The following is a 14,672-nucleotide window of genomic DNA, read 5'->3' on the forward strand; positions in this document are numbered from 1 at the left end:
CTAGAATAAAATGAAAAAGAAGAGAGATTAGAAAGAAAGATTGCAAGGAAGCTAAAAGCACAGATTACAATCCACACTGGAAGCAGAAAAGAACAGGACTGAGTTTAGAAACACTCAAATCAATAATGTGAAGGACAGACTTGAGATTTTCTTCCTCATGTTCTTTAAAAAGAAGTAAGAGATGGAAACAATGGGGAAAGATAATGGATTTGGAAGACTAGGATCATTAGGTAATATTCCTGAGTTTTGCTTTCCTGATGGAAAAACTGTTGAGGAAAAAATATATCATCAGACTACAAAAAAGAAATCTTTCCTGAATAGAATGAAAATCTGTGTATGTAGGATGAAAGGATTCGCTGCATTCCAGCCCCCCACCCTCCCCCACCCCCGAAAAATGGAAAAGAAACCTGTACCCAGGCACCTCCTGGCAAAAATTTTAACTACTGAGGATAGAGAATGAAAAATTCTGTCAGAAAGTAACAGGTCACCCATCAGAAAACAAAAGAGCTGTCTGGCTTCAACCTTCTGCTCTGTAGTACCAAATACCAGGAAACAATAGGGAATTCTGGAGGGAAACATTGTGGAATTCTGGAATTTGATCCATGTTAAATACAAAAGGATTTTTAGTTATGACAAGCATTCAGGAAATAAACCACCTATGGATTATTCTAATAAACCATACTGTAACCTACAAAGTTTGGTTTAAAAAAGCAATTTTTGCTTAATATAATTTCAAGGGACTCTGGGGCATTAAACATCAGATCATTTACCCACGAGAAGAAGGCTATGTACGCTCTTAAATAGGTAATATGGCTGGAAGCCACGTATCTAAAAGTGCCCAAAGTCCTCACGCAAATGGGCTTCCCTAACTCAAGAAAATGTACATGAAAATAATTGTCATATCACAGCGTCGTGTTCCTTCATTTTTATTACTGAAGTGATGTGTTGTCATGATCACATGAATAGAAAATTCAGATACATTCCTTACAAATAAAATTTAAATGGCCCTCAATTTCCTCTGCTTCCACCTAAAATGCTATTCTGAGAGATTCTCTTACTTCCCAGTGAGAAGAGCCAAAGGGTCTGAGAGCCTGGATGGAACTCGCCAAGGTTAACCCCTCGTGCCGGTCGCCTTTCCTCAAATCCAGAACTAGCTTTTAGATACGTGGTTTCCAGCCGTATTACCTATTAAGTTAGAAAATCACGGAATCTATATCTGTGTTTTAAAAAGAGAACGAGGGAAAACAAACCTTGTTTTAGAATATAAGGAAGGTTCTGTTTCAACAGCAGGAAGCTAGCCTGGGGCAGTGACCGTGCTTTCCCTAGCTGGACTCAAAGTTTTAAATTCAGATATTAAGAGAATAGAAACAGCTAACCGCCCCACCCGCCCAACTAATTAATTACTTCTGGAGTCTCATGTCATCGTTGGAACTGAAGCTGGGTTGTTTTGTTTGGTTTTTCATTTGCTTGCACTGGAAGGACTTGAAAAGACCCAGGAATGTTGAGTATCATTGGCCTTAATGCTCAGTTCCTTCCTGGCAGTCTAAAGGTTTATCTGTGCCCCCAAATTTCCTTGCAATTTAAGCTCTAAATTAAATTTTCAACACAACCAGCATGTTTGCTTTAAATTTAGCAACAGAATGGTTAATAGATTGCTTTGCATTTGCTTCCTTTTTCATCCTGTAGCACAGCAAACCTCTTCCAGATGAAGAGAATCTCTTCTGGAGAGTTTCCAAGTGTAACCTTTTCCAGGGTCCCCTGTTGCTTGGCTGTGGCTGACAAAAGTCTGTTCACTAACACAACTTAGATGAGAAACGCAGTGCTTTTCTTTAAAATTTTAAATATTTTCTATGTGGCTCTATGTTCCAAATGATGGCAACAAAAATGTGTCCTAATGTTTTCACTGTTCTGGGTATGTTGGGTTGGTTGGGTTTTTTTTGTTTGTTTGTTTTGGTTTTTAGTGTAGAGGAGGATATCCATCATTTCTTAACACTGGAAACATCGTTCTAAATAATATAAGAAATGGTCAGTAATTTGAACACATTTAATGTACCATTTTCAGCTTTTTCTTTCTTCCCTGACTGCACGTGGGAGCACACGTGTGGGAAAACCCTGGTGGCATCTGTCTTCAGTCACGGAGCGTCAGAGGTGGACGAGATTTTCTTGTTCATCTAGTCCAGCTCTCTATTTGGTAGTCTTTTAGCGTCTGTTAACAATTTGCAAAGTTCTGGGCTTTTGTTTTTGTTTTTTTAAGTTGTTTGGTTTATGTATGCGCAGCTTGACTGTTTAACCCAGATTTTTGAAAATAAAAAAGTTAATGTCTATTTTATGTCTGTTTTATTAAAATAACTTAGTTATTTAGACTTAATCAGCAGTAAGTATGGTTTCTGAATGTTTTTTTATTTTCATATCACATTTCTGGAAATAACATTTTCCTTTGTAGTTTGCAACGTTCAGGACATTTTGAGCGGTTCTTTGCCCGGAGGCTATGCTCCTGAGCTAATGCCCAGGGTGAAATTGTTCTGTCTGACCCTCCCTCTGGTTCTCCGACTCAGATTTCTTCACTGGGCGGCTGGGAGCTCATTTGGAAAACCCTTGTAGGTGACTATATCGTCCACGATATAGGTGCCTCTAAATAATGTTTTTCTGCTCTCTAAATTATTATTTTTGGTTTTGAGAGAGTATATTTAATCCTGAAAACCATTAAAAGAGACATTTACAGCTCTAAATCATTCCTAAAAAACAAGTTTCTGAAAAATCTTTCCAAATGGGTCACATGCCGATGATGGTGAAATGAGGTTTTTCATTGAGAATTATTGACTCTCAGGCAGACTGACTCTCTTCTCATTGTCCCACTTAGAGCAATGATTTCTTAAATTTTAGACTTCTGGACCAGTTTAAAAATATAATGAAAGCTACCAACCATTTTCTCAGGAAAATGCATATATGCAGCAGCATTTTACACACATGAACCCAGGCTTAAACACGCCTACATTCAATTTTTTTTTTTAAAGAGCTGCCTTTTTGAGATGCAGTCTAAAAGAGTTAAGGATTTTCTTCAAGGTAATCTAGGGCCGGTAGAGTTGGTGGAAACGTAGAAGATAGGCAAATTGGCCTAGAGTAAGATCACTGTTAAAGCGAGTCAAGGGGTACACGAGGGTTCGTTATACTCTCCTCTGTTCTTTTGTATATGCTTGAAAGTTTCTATAAGGAAGAGTTTAAACCAAACAACAAGTGCCCGGAGATACTGCAACCCTCCTCATGGATCTCTTATAATCAGAGAATCTTCTGGCTGAGAGGAAGGACCTGAGGAGAGATGAGAGTAAGTGTGCTGACAAAGCCAGGTAAGCAACACCCCCCCCCGACACCTGAGGGTGATTTTCAGGCCAGAATACTGGGTTGGAGCAGGACTGGCAAGAACCAATGACATTCGAATGTTCCTAGTAATGCAACCTACCAATGGGATACGTGTTGTTTTCTCCCTTTAATGCAGAAAAGTAGCTCTGTGGAAATCTTGGAGGGCTGGTTCTGGCAGCTGTACAAAAGGTGTAGTCATGATGTGCAGGTTGAGATGGGATCCGATCGTGCTAAAGTTGCCGTGAAGATTGCACACCGAGCCTGGAGGTCCAAGGGCCTGGGACAGCACGTGGCTTTCTAGGCCTCGGGGACAAATACTCCCAGGGGTTGCCATGGAAACTATGTGCTACCAAGACCTTGAAAGGACCAGAGAATGCTCAGGCGAGCACCAGCAAGGGGTGTGGAGTGTGGGTAGGTGCACCACTGGCTTGGTGCACCCTAACTCTCTCCTAGGTGTTAGGACATTATCTTCTAGGGCCTGGAGGAGTATCTCGTGACCAGTATGTTTGGCTTATTCAATCTGTTCCATCTCCATTTTCTTGCCCTCTCTGAGATGAGGACCTGGAGTCCCAGGAGGTGTACGTTCCGTCTCCCTTCCCCAGTACATCTCCTTTTCCTTTTCTTCCTTTCTGTTTCCCTGTATCAGTTCTCCCTCTGCTTAGGAGCATTTCCACTCCCGTTTTTGCTGGTACGACACCAGGGACAGACATGAAAGATATTAAACAAGATATATTTCAGCAATAAACAAGATTCTTGTATTTCTCGAGGGATCCCAAAGAAATAATGACGAGAAATAAAAATTCCTGCTGGAGTATTTACAACGTACTCAGCTGTTGAAATGCTCACAATGCAATCAAGGAAGTAATTTAGCATGTTTCTAACACACTTAACTATGGTCATAACGTTGAAGAGTTTGGCCGAATTTTAAAAACCCTGTGAATCTTTTAAGACCTTATTAAGGAATCTAACCCTCACAAGAACAAGGGCAGTTGTGGTAGGTAATAGTTAATACTGTACTTGTGGTTTGTTGTTACTGTCTGTCCCTAGGATCGTGGCCCAGAATTGAAAGGATGCGGTTTGACCTCCCCCCTAGGCAGGGAACAGTATAATCCAGATGTTTCCTTTTGTGCTGTGGTCTCAGGACGTGTGTCGACTGTGTTTGGGCCACTGTCACGTATTTCTCTCGCTTGCTCATGTCACTCATGATTGCTCAGTGTGAGTCTCCAGCCAGGGCACAGTTCCTCAAGTGTCCATCATTCTTCTACCTCATCCACAACTATTGTGAGAGCTGAGCTCACTTAGTCTATTATTTTACTTGATGCTTTCTTTAAATTAATTCGTTTTTTTACTGGAATCTATTTCAAAGCAAAACAATAATAATAATAGTAACTTTCTTTTAAACAGAGTTTCTCAAATCAGACCACTCGGGTTCAAACTCCAGCTCTGCTTCTTACTAGTTCTGTGAATGTGGGCAAGTTATTTGACCTCTCTGGGCTTCCATTTATTCATTTTTATTTTTATTTATTTATTTATTTTTTAAGATTTTATTTATTTATTTGACAGAGAACGCAAGTAGGCAGAGAGGCAGGCAGAGAGAGAGAGAGAGAGAAGCAGGCTCTGCACTGAGCAGAGAGCCCGATGCGGGGCTCGATCCCAGGACCCTGGGACCATGACCTGAGCCAAAGGCAGAGGCTTTAACCCACTGAGCCACCCAGGTGCCCCCATTTCTTCATTTTTAAAAGGGGTCAACAATATTGATCTTAGAAGGTTGTGGTGAGGATAAAGTAAGAATATTAATACATATGAAGCACTCAGAACAATGCTTCCTACAAAGGAACCATAAAAAATAAGTAACAGATATGCTTATTATTTATAACATAAGTGCAGTATTACTTGAAATACACACACCACCATTGCAGTTTAAGATGTTTGCCCATATAAACTCCAAGAATCATCTCTGTCATCACCAGTGACACAATAACCACACTTTAGGAAAGAGCATGACCCCCCCCACCCATTTTAAGATTATTTTTCACTGGCTTCTGTGAGAATTTAAGGTGTCATGGTCTCCTGGTTTTCCCAGTGTGTCTTTAGACTCTCTCCCAGGCTCCTCATGCCTTGACTCTCTCATTTACACTAGTGCAGTCATTTATGCTTTCTCAGGGTAATCTCATCCACTCCCATGGGCTTAGCATAAGGAGGCATACATTACCCAAACCTTTCTCACCTGCGGTCCTTCCTCTGAACCACAGAATGCAGACAATGACTCAATACCTAACTAGTACTCTGCTCTATAGAGACAACAGCTAAAATCATTCCTAAGAAACAAGTTCTAGGTGAGGGGAGAGGCGTGAATTTATGCCAGACAATGAAGGGTTTAGGACGTTAGGGATAATTCCATTAATGGATAATTCCATCTATCTTAAGATCCTCTGAATCTCTTCCCTTCCCACTCTCCTCACTGCCACTAGCTTGGTCATCCATACCAAGTCTTTGCCTGACCAAAGATGCCCAGATTTTTTGCCCCATGATTATTTAAAAGCAACCATGGTCTCCTTGCTCCCTCCAGTCTACCTTCCACTGCTTCCTGGGAAAATTTCACTAAATATAAATCTTATTCTATCTCTGCTCCTTTAATGGCTCTCCAAAGCCTTCCTGATAAGCTCCAAACCCTCCAACTGGCTTGCTGGCTTGTGCTTTTACAGCATTCCCTCCCTCCCTCTGCCACTGTGCCTACTTGCTGCTCACTTTCTGCTTGGGTTGGCGGGGGGGGGGGGGGGGGCTCTGCCTTTTACCCACTCCTCTGTCATCACCCGGTCTTCTGGAAAATTCTTACTTACCAATTTTCATCTGGCATGCTGTACATGTGAGCACCTCCTCTGAGGAGCCATCAGTCCTCTCGGCTTCTGCTGTCTCAGAAGTTGGCAACATTGAACAGAACCTACAAGCCCATCAGTGTCACTCTGCGCCATCTCCTGTTCCCAAGGAGCCAAGTGGACTCCCAAGGGAGCAGCTTTGCTTCTGTGAGCATTTGACTCACAGGGCGATGAAGCTGGGAGATAAGTTTTCAAACGAAGGTCTATGCCTCCAGAGACGGAGGGTAGCACCTCAGTCTGTGGCTGCTCAGAGCCTGTACTTCTCCTGTTGGATGTTTTCCTAAGATAACTTGAATTAATAGCTCAGTTTTATGAAAAAGGACGAGCTGGCACACACTCTTGTTTTCTTAGCAGAACTGCGGCTGCCAGCTTTGCTGTATTTGCCACAATATTGCAAGGCTCCGAGTCTCCTGGGAGACTCCCAGGAGTAATCACATCTGTGGCATTAATGTTTCCGAAAGGCTGCACTGGAGAGGCATCCAAAGACGGATAACAGCTAAATTATTATTAATTTTTTAAAGATTCTGTTTATTTAGAGAGAGAGCGAATGAGAGGGTTGGGCAGAGTCTCAAGCAGCCCCCATCCTCAGTGTGGTCCCCAACGTGGGCCCCATCTCATGACCCCAAGATCATGACCCAGAGATCATGACCCTGAGATCACAACTGAAGCAGAAACCAACTGGCCTGACTACGCCACCCAGGCGTCCCAGCTAAATTACTTTTGATCAGTGGGTTTTAACCTGGCACTCATGGCTGGGCTTCTGGGAGTCTAGAAAAACCCCCCGAATTATAGGTGCTGTTTTTTGTGTATGGTCATGTGTACACTTCACTTGCAGAAAGGCTCCACGGCTGAGGACCAAGATGCCATCGTTCCCTTCGGATGATCAGACTTATTTATTCATTAAAATATTGGAACACTTGGGGCCTGTGGGTGGCTCACTCAGCTGAGCACCTGACTCTTGGTTTTGGCTCAGGTTGTGATCTCAGGATCATGAGATTCAGACCTGTGTTGGGCTCTGCACTCAGTCTAGAGTCTGCTTGAGATTCTCTCCATCTCCCTCCCTCTCCCAGGCTCTCTCTTTCTCAAATAAACAAATATTTAAAATAAAATATTTGAACACTTGCCATAATGTGTCAGACAGTGTTCTAAGCACTAGGGATAGTGGGGAAAAAGAAACACATAAAAGCATCTGCCCTCATCACCCTTATATTCTAGTAGGACAGGCAGACAATCAACAAAATAGAGAAGTAAATTACATTCTATTTTATAAGGTGCTAAGGGCCACAGAGAAGAATTAAGCAAGGTTGTACTGGAGAGGGAAATAAAATTTTAAATAGTGGTCAAAGAAGGCATCTTGAAAAGCTGACATTTAAGTAAAGACAAGAGGCTGTTGAAGGAGAGATCTACATGGGTATAAGAAAGAAGGGCATGCCAGGAAGAGAGCGCAGCAAGTGCAAAGTCCCTGAGGTCCCAGAGGTATCCAGAGGACTCTCTTGTCCAAGTTGCTTTTGCTTGACATTAAGGCAGACAGCCGGGGCTAAGAAAACATCATCACCTTCCTGAAGAGTGGAACAGCTGAGCATCTCAGGTCAAATTATTTTTTGTTTGTTGGACCAGGCTGGTTTGCCTAACTAAAGATGCCCCGAACAAGGGTATTGCTCTGGATCAGGGACTGACACTGATTATCATTCAGACCTATTGGTTCTCCAATGGGACAGAAACACATATAATTTTGGCTCAAATTCCAATTGTCATTTTGATCATTGGCCATTTTCAATAGACGGCCTCTCAGTAGAAGTACTTAATAACTCCAAGGGGGAAAGCGAGAGTACATTAAGAATCAAAGGAGGGAAAACTTCACTTTGTTTTCAGCTAACTTCTTGTCCCAATGACTAGACTCATTTGACAATATATTGTGTATTTGTAATCCATTAAAGATTTTGACTTTTATTCTTAGTGAAATGGAAACTCATCAGAGAAGAAAAATGACATGATCCTACTTATATTTTTAAAAATTTATTGTGATAAAATATACATAAAGTCAACCATTTTAAACATTTGTAAGCGTTAGAGTTTGGTGACATGAAGTACATTCACATGGTTGCGCAACCACCACAGCTATCCACTTCCAGAACTTTTTCATTCTCTGTTCTGTAACCCTGTACCCATCAAACAATAACTCATCATTTCCCCCTCCCTCCCCGCCCCTGGTAGCCACTGTTACTTTCAGTGTCTATGAATTTGACTACTCTAGCTCCCTCGTATTAGTGGAATCACACATTTGTCCTTTTGTGTCTGGCTTATTTCACTTAGCATAATGGCTGCAAGATTCATCTGTTCTGTAGCATGTACCAGAATTTCATTCTTTGTAAAGACCCTTATATGTTTATACCACTTTTTGTTTATCCACTCACCTGCTGATGGATATTTGGGTAATTTCCACCTTTTGGCTGTTGTGAATAATGCTGCTGTGAACATGGGTGTACAAATATCAGTTTGAGTCCCTGCTTTCAGTTCTTTTGGGTCTATGCCCAGAAGAGGAATTGCTTATCCAATGGCAATTCTGTATTTGATACTGTGAAGAACCGCCGTACCATTTTCCACGGCAGCTGCACCATTTTATTTTCTCACCAAGAGCGCGCAGGGGTTCCAGTTTCTCCACATCCTCACCAACACTTACTTTTGTTTTTGATGGCAGCCGTCCTAGTGGGTGTGGTGTGGTCTTGCTGTGACTTTTGATTTGCACTTTTTCTTTTCTTTTTTTTTTAAGATTTTATTTATTTGACAGAGAGAGAGAGAGAGATCACAAGTAGGCAGAGAGGCAGGCAGAGAGAGGGAGGAGGAAGCAGGCTCCCCGCTGAGCAGAGAGCCCGACTCGGGGCTCAATCCCAGGACCCTGAGATCATGACCTGAGCCGAAGGCAGAGGCTTAACCCACTGAGCCACCCAGGCGCCCCTCTTTTTTTTTTTTTTTTTTGAAAGATCTTATTTATTTATTTATTTGACCGGCCGAGATCACAAGTAGGCAGAGAGGGAGAGAGGAGGAAGCAGGCTCACCACTGAGCAGAGAGCCGGATGTGAGGCTCGATCCCAGGACCGTGAGATCATGACCTGAGCTGAAGGCAGAAGCTTTAACCCACTGAGCCACCCAGGCGCCCCTTGATTTGCATTTTCTTAATGATCGCTGGACCAGCATTTGGAAAGATGCTGAGCATCTTCCCAAGTGCCACACTTACATTTCACAAGCATCACTCTGGCTGCTGTACTGAATGATCTCAGCTATGGGGTGAGGTGGAAGGCAGGGGGCAAATGTGGAAAGAGGAAGACCAGTTGGAAGGCTATTGTGGTTGTCTAGGTAAATCACAATGGCAGCTTGGAACAGGATGATAGCGGTGGAACTCTTAAGAATTCATGGGATTCTGAATAGATTCTGAAGCTAGAGTAGCTAAGATTGCAAGAAGAGTGTGAAAAAGGAGTCTAGAATGACCCCTATGTTTGTGGCTGTGCAAATGGCCATTTACTGAGATGGGGAACGCTAGGGGAAGAGTATGTTGGGCAGGTGAGAAGTCCAGAGACCAATTTTGGACGTGTTAAGTTTGGACGCTTATTAGGCTTCCAAGTGAAGATTTCATGTTGACAATGGATATAGGAGTTTGGAGATCAAGGGTGTTTCAGTTCTTTTGCTGCCTAATAAAATACCCTAAGTTTGAAACAGCAACAATTTGTTATTTCTTAACAATTCCCTGGGTTGTCTGGGCCACTCTGGACAGTCCTGCTCTATGTGGCTTCAACTGGGGTCACTCACTTGGCTGCATTCAGCGGGCTGCTGGCCTGAACAGGGAGGTCCTAAGTGATTCCGCTCACGGGTGTGCCACCGCAGTGCTCCACCTTGTGGCCTCCCCGTGAGGTTAGCTTGCGGCATGATGGTCACAGGGAACTGCCTTCTGACACACAGGCTGGCTTCTCCAGAGACGATTAGAGCAGAGGCTGTCGGGCCTCTTTTTTTTTTTTTAATTTTAGTTAACATGCGGCGCACCATTGGTTTCTGGAGTACAGCTACCAGGCCTCTTAAATGATAGGTCCAAACTGACATAGCCTCTCTTCTGCCATATCCTAATTGTCAAAACAAGTCAGCAGGCCAGAGCAAACAGACGCCCCCTTTTGATGAGACCAGTGTCCTATGCTTGTGGGGGTGGGAGGAATCGGTGGCAGCCATCTTTGGAGATGGACCACCACAAAGGGAGAGACCAGGGCTGGTGAGAGAAGTTTGAAAGTAACCAGAAGATAAGCACTCTTAAAGCCATGGTACTGGGTAAGATTACCCAGGGAACGGCTGACTCTCAGTAGAAAAGAGATGGAAAGGCTGATCTCCAGCTATTCCAACATTTTGCATTTGGAAGGAGAAGCCAGTAGATGAGACTGAGAATAAACAACTAATAAGCAGGAGGAAAACCCAGGGGAGTGAGGTGTGGCTGAAGACAGACGCAGTTAGCATTTGAGGAATGAGGGTGTGTCGGCGTGGAAAATGCTGCTGAGAGTTCACCTAAGACTAGGGATGGAGGCTGCCAGCTGGATTTGACCAAGTGGACTCGGGTGTTAGTTCATCCTGAGGAGGCTGTCGATGTCCTCAGGGTAACAGCCAAGAAATGCAGAGGAGATGAAGACTGTGAAGAAGGAGTCAAGGTCCTTAAGGACTGTGAGGGAGTGCCCAGACATATTGTCAAGGACCTTGCATGGCATGACTTTTTTTTTTTTTTAAGATTTTATTTATTTATTTGACAAACAGAGATCACAAGTAGGCAGAGAGGCAGGCAGAGAGAGAGAGGAGGAAGTAGGCTCCCTGCTGAGCAGAGAGCCGGATGTGGGGCTCGATCCCAGGACCCAGAATCATAACCTGAGCTGAAGGCAGAGGCTTTAACCCACTGAGCCACCCAGGAGCCCCTGGCATGACTTTTTTAAGGGGGGAGGGGACATGCATTTTTAAGAAGTCAATTTAGGTTTTTATTTAAATTCCAGTTAACATACAGTATAGCGTTAGCTTCAGGTGTACAGTGTAGTGATTCAACACTTGAATATGTCACCCGGTGCTCCGCACAAGGGCCCTCCTTAATCCCCAACACCTGTCTAACCCATCTCCCCACCCACCTCCCTTCTGGTAACCAGCAGTTTGTTCTCCATAGTTAGCAGTCTCTTTGTTGGTTTTAAGAAGTGAATTTTAAAATGAAGTTAAAGCAATATTCTGGAGTTCTAGCAATGAGTGAGCCAGAAACTAGCTGGACCTACAGCATACAACAGAGGTATGAACCCAGGAGCTGCTTCCTCCTGAAGCACAAGATGCCTGCAGACCTCGAGAGAAAGCCAGGTATCAGTGAGGTGGGGAGGGAGACAAAACAGGGACCGAGAAACAGATGGAAAGCATAGATATATTTTGGTGGTTGAAACAAGTTCCACAGATCACGGCAGGGTAATAGAGAAGGGACATGGCATGGAAGGGTTAAGGTCAGCAGGGACAGGGCAGGAGACTGAACTGCAAAGGTGGGCACACACAGGCAACTAGCTTTGGTGACGATGAAGACGAGCATAAGGCAGGGAACAGAGGCGGCACCGCGTGGATATGAGAAGACGTGGGTTTGAGATCTGCTTCCCTACTGCCTACCTGTGCGGTGTGTGGCTAAGTCTGAGTCACCGAGTCAGCGCACCTCACTTGAGGGTACTTAGGTAGCAAGTGACAGAAAACCTACTTTAAATTGGCTTAAACAAAAATAAGGATTACCTCCCATACCTGGAAATTCTGGAGAAAGGTAGCATATTTTAGGGATTGTTTGACTCAGCAACCCAATGATGTCCTCAAGGACCCAGTTTCTTTCTATTTCTCTCCTACTCCTTTTATGTCAGTGGCTTCATTCTAAGACTGGTTTCATCTCACGGTCACTATACGAATTACATGTAAATATAAACATTGGTATTTCCTTTTATACATCCATACAGAAAGACTCCCTCTTGTTAGCATTCCCAAAGGTGAGAACATGGCTTTGCCCTAAGCCCAGCAAATCTCTCCTGGAGTCTCATTTGGGTTGAATTTGGTTAACATGTCCAATCCTGAACCCATTCCGATGGTCTGAAAAATGCCATGTTCTGTACACTGGCTGTGCCAAAATTTACCTGGACCGCCATGTCCCATCCCCCCTTCAAACCAAAACAAAACAAAATGAGCCCCACGTTGGGTCTAGAGATCACTTTAATGAATGGATGACTGAATGAATGAATTTTAAAAATATATCTCAAAAAAGGAGGGGGGCATTCAGCTTTTTATTGAACAGGTTACAGAAAAGTGTAGTCAAAAAGACCAAAGCCCACGTCATCAGCAGACTCTGCAGAGTCTTGCTCCCACTTTCTTCTCCAGGGGCAGAGGGGTGGGTCCCTCAGCCCCTGCACTGCTGTTGAGGCTTCTGATGTAGACTTTGGCCAGGACCTTTGCAAGCAAACTGGGCCAGAAAGGTTTAACACTGACCCCCCTCCCCCAACACACACCCCACTTTAATGAAGGCATCGATCTTCTCTTCACTGACTGTCAGCTTATCACTGTGCAGGATGCGCAGGCAGGCTCCGAGACGGAGGCCGTGGTGGGGGCACTAGCTGCCGTGCTAGTGGGTGGATGAAGTGGCCTTAGCTTCTTTGGAAAGACGAGCATCTCAGTGCCTTGGCCTCATTTCTAATGATCACAGTATACACACTTACCCAAATGGACTTTTTGTGCTTCGTGATGGCCCCAGTGTGCTCTGCCTTTGTGCAGGCTTTTCCTTTGCCTTCACCTTTGCTCTCCTAGCTTTCCTGGCTGAGATCTCTCAGAAGCCAAGTTCAAATGCTGCTTCTTTTAATTTTTTTGCTTCTTCTTTTTTTAAAAATAAAGTTCTATTTCAGTAACCTGTACGTCCAATGTGGGGCTCAAACTCATGACCCTGAAATCAAGAGTCAGATGCTCCCCCAACTGAGCCAGCCAGGTGCCCCTCAAATGCTTGTTCTGTTGTAGGCTCCACTGGTCTATCCAGGCTCATCTTCTCACTGATAAGGGGCAACCAGTGTTATCTACTAGCGGGCTTGTCTTATCCATTCTAGATTCTCAGGTTGAGGACAGTTTTCCTCCTCCTCCTCATTCTGTATTTGCTCATTTCAAAAATAACTGTGTCCACTGTGCATACAGAGGTGAAGAACAGCGTTCAGTAAGCACTAGCTGATCGCTTCTTGGCCTTTTGGCTAAGATCAAGTGCAGTAAGCACTAGCTGAGCTGGTGTACAAATGGGACTCGTGCCGGCTGGTGGGACGCTGGTTAGTGGTGTGAAGCTCTACCGATGACTTGACGTTCTCTAGGTTGATCTTCTGTTTTCGGTGTAACTGTATTTGGCAAAACCCTTGCCTCAGTGGGCCATAAACTCATAGAAAGGCTGAGTTTCCACTGCTAAAGTGAAGGAAAGATCTGAGACAACTTAATGAGACATTTTATAGATTGCTCAGGGGAAACAAGATCTCTCTTTGGAATTACTGAGTCATTTTAGTTTCAATTCCAGAATCATACAAAGTACTGTCATCTGTATTATTATTATTATTATTATATAATATATATATTATATACATATATATATATATATATATAAAATATATATTATTATTATATTGGAGGAATAGAGAGAATCTCAAGCAGATTCCATGCTGAGTGCAAAGTCTGACGTGGGGCTTGATCTCACAACCCTGAGAGCATGACCTGAGCTGAAACCAAAAGTTGGACGCTTCACCAACTGAGCCACCCAAGCGCCCCATCATATTATTGAGCAGAGTCTTTCACAACTTTGTTTTGCCGTGACTCACAGTAAAAAAAAAAAATGCCCTTTCCATCATGACCCAGGTCATATATACTCATTCATTCCTTCACTAAGCATGTACTGGTTCACCTTCCATATGCCAAATACTAGTCTAAGCAGAATACAGTCATGAACAAAAAGGAAGGGGGGAAGAAACACAAATCATGGCCTCAAAGACCTTATGTACTGGGACAACACACAACAAAGAAAGTAAGTAAAAGACAAACACACAAAAACAGAAAATTCATGAAACAAAACCCATTACAACATGCCATGTAACTCTCATGCTTCCTATTAAAAAAAAAAAAAATTCTGGTCACACTCCGTTAAACCATTAGGTTGGCTTCTCATTTCAGTAACGAGCTGAGGCGTGCACTTTGAGAAATACCGGTCTAGACAATTTATAAAACAGGCTGTGTGCTGCTCCTACTTTACAGGCGAGACAGACTGACATGCCAAGAGAGGTGAAATGAGTTACCCCCCATTCCCCTCCAGTCAGGGGGCAGCAACACCAAAGTTTCCCCTCGGGGCTTCTGACTAGTGCGCTGCTTTCTAGTCGGCTCCGCAGTCCTCCCAGCGGTCTT

The sequence above is a fragment of the Lutra lutra genome, chromosome 13, assembly GCF_902655055.1.
Source record: "Lutra lutra chromosome 13, mLutLut1.2, whole genome shotgun sequence".
Lineage (NCBI taxonomy): Eukaryota > Metazoa > Chordata > Mammalia > Carnivora > Mustelidae > Lutra > Lutra lutra.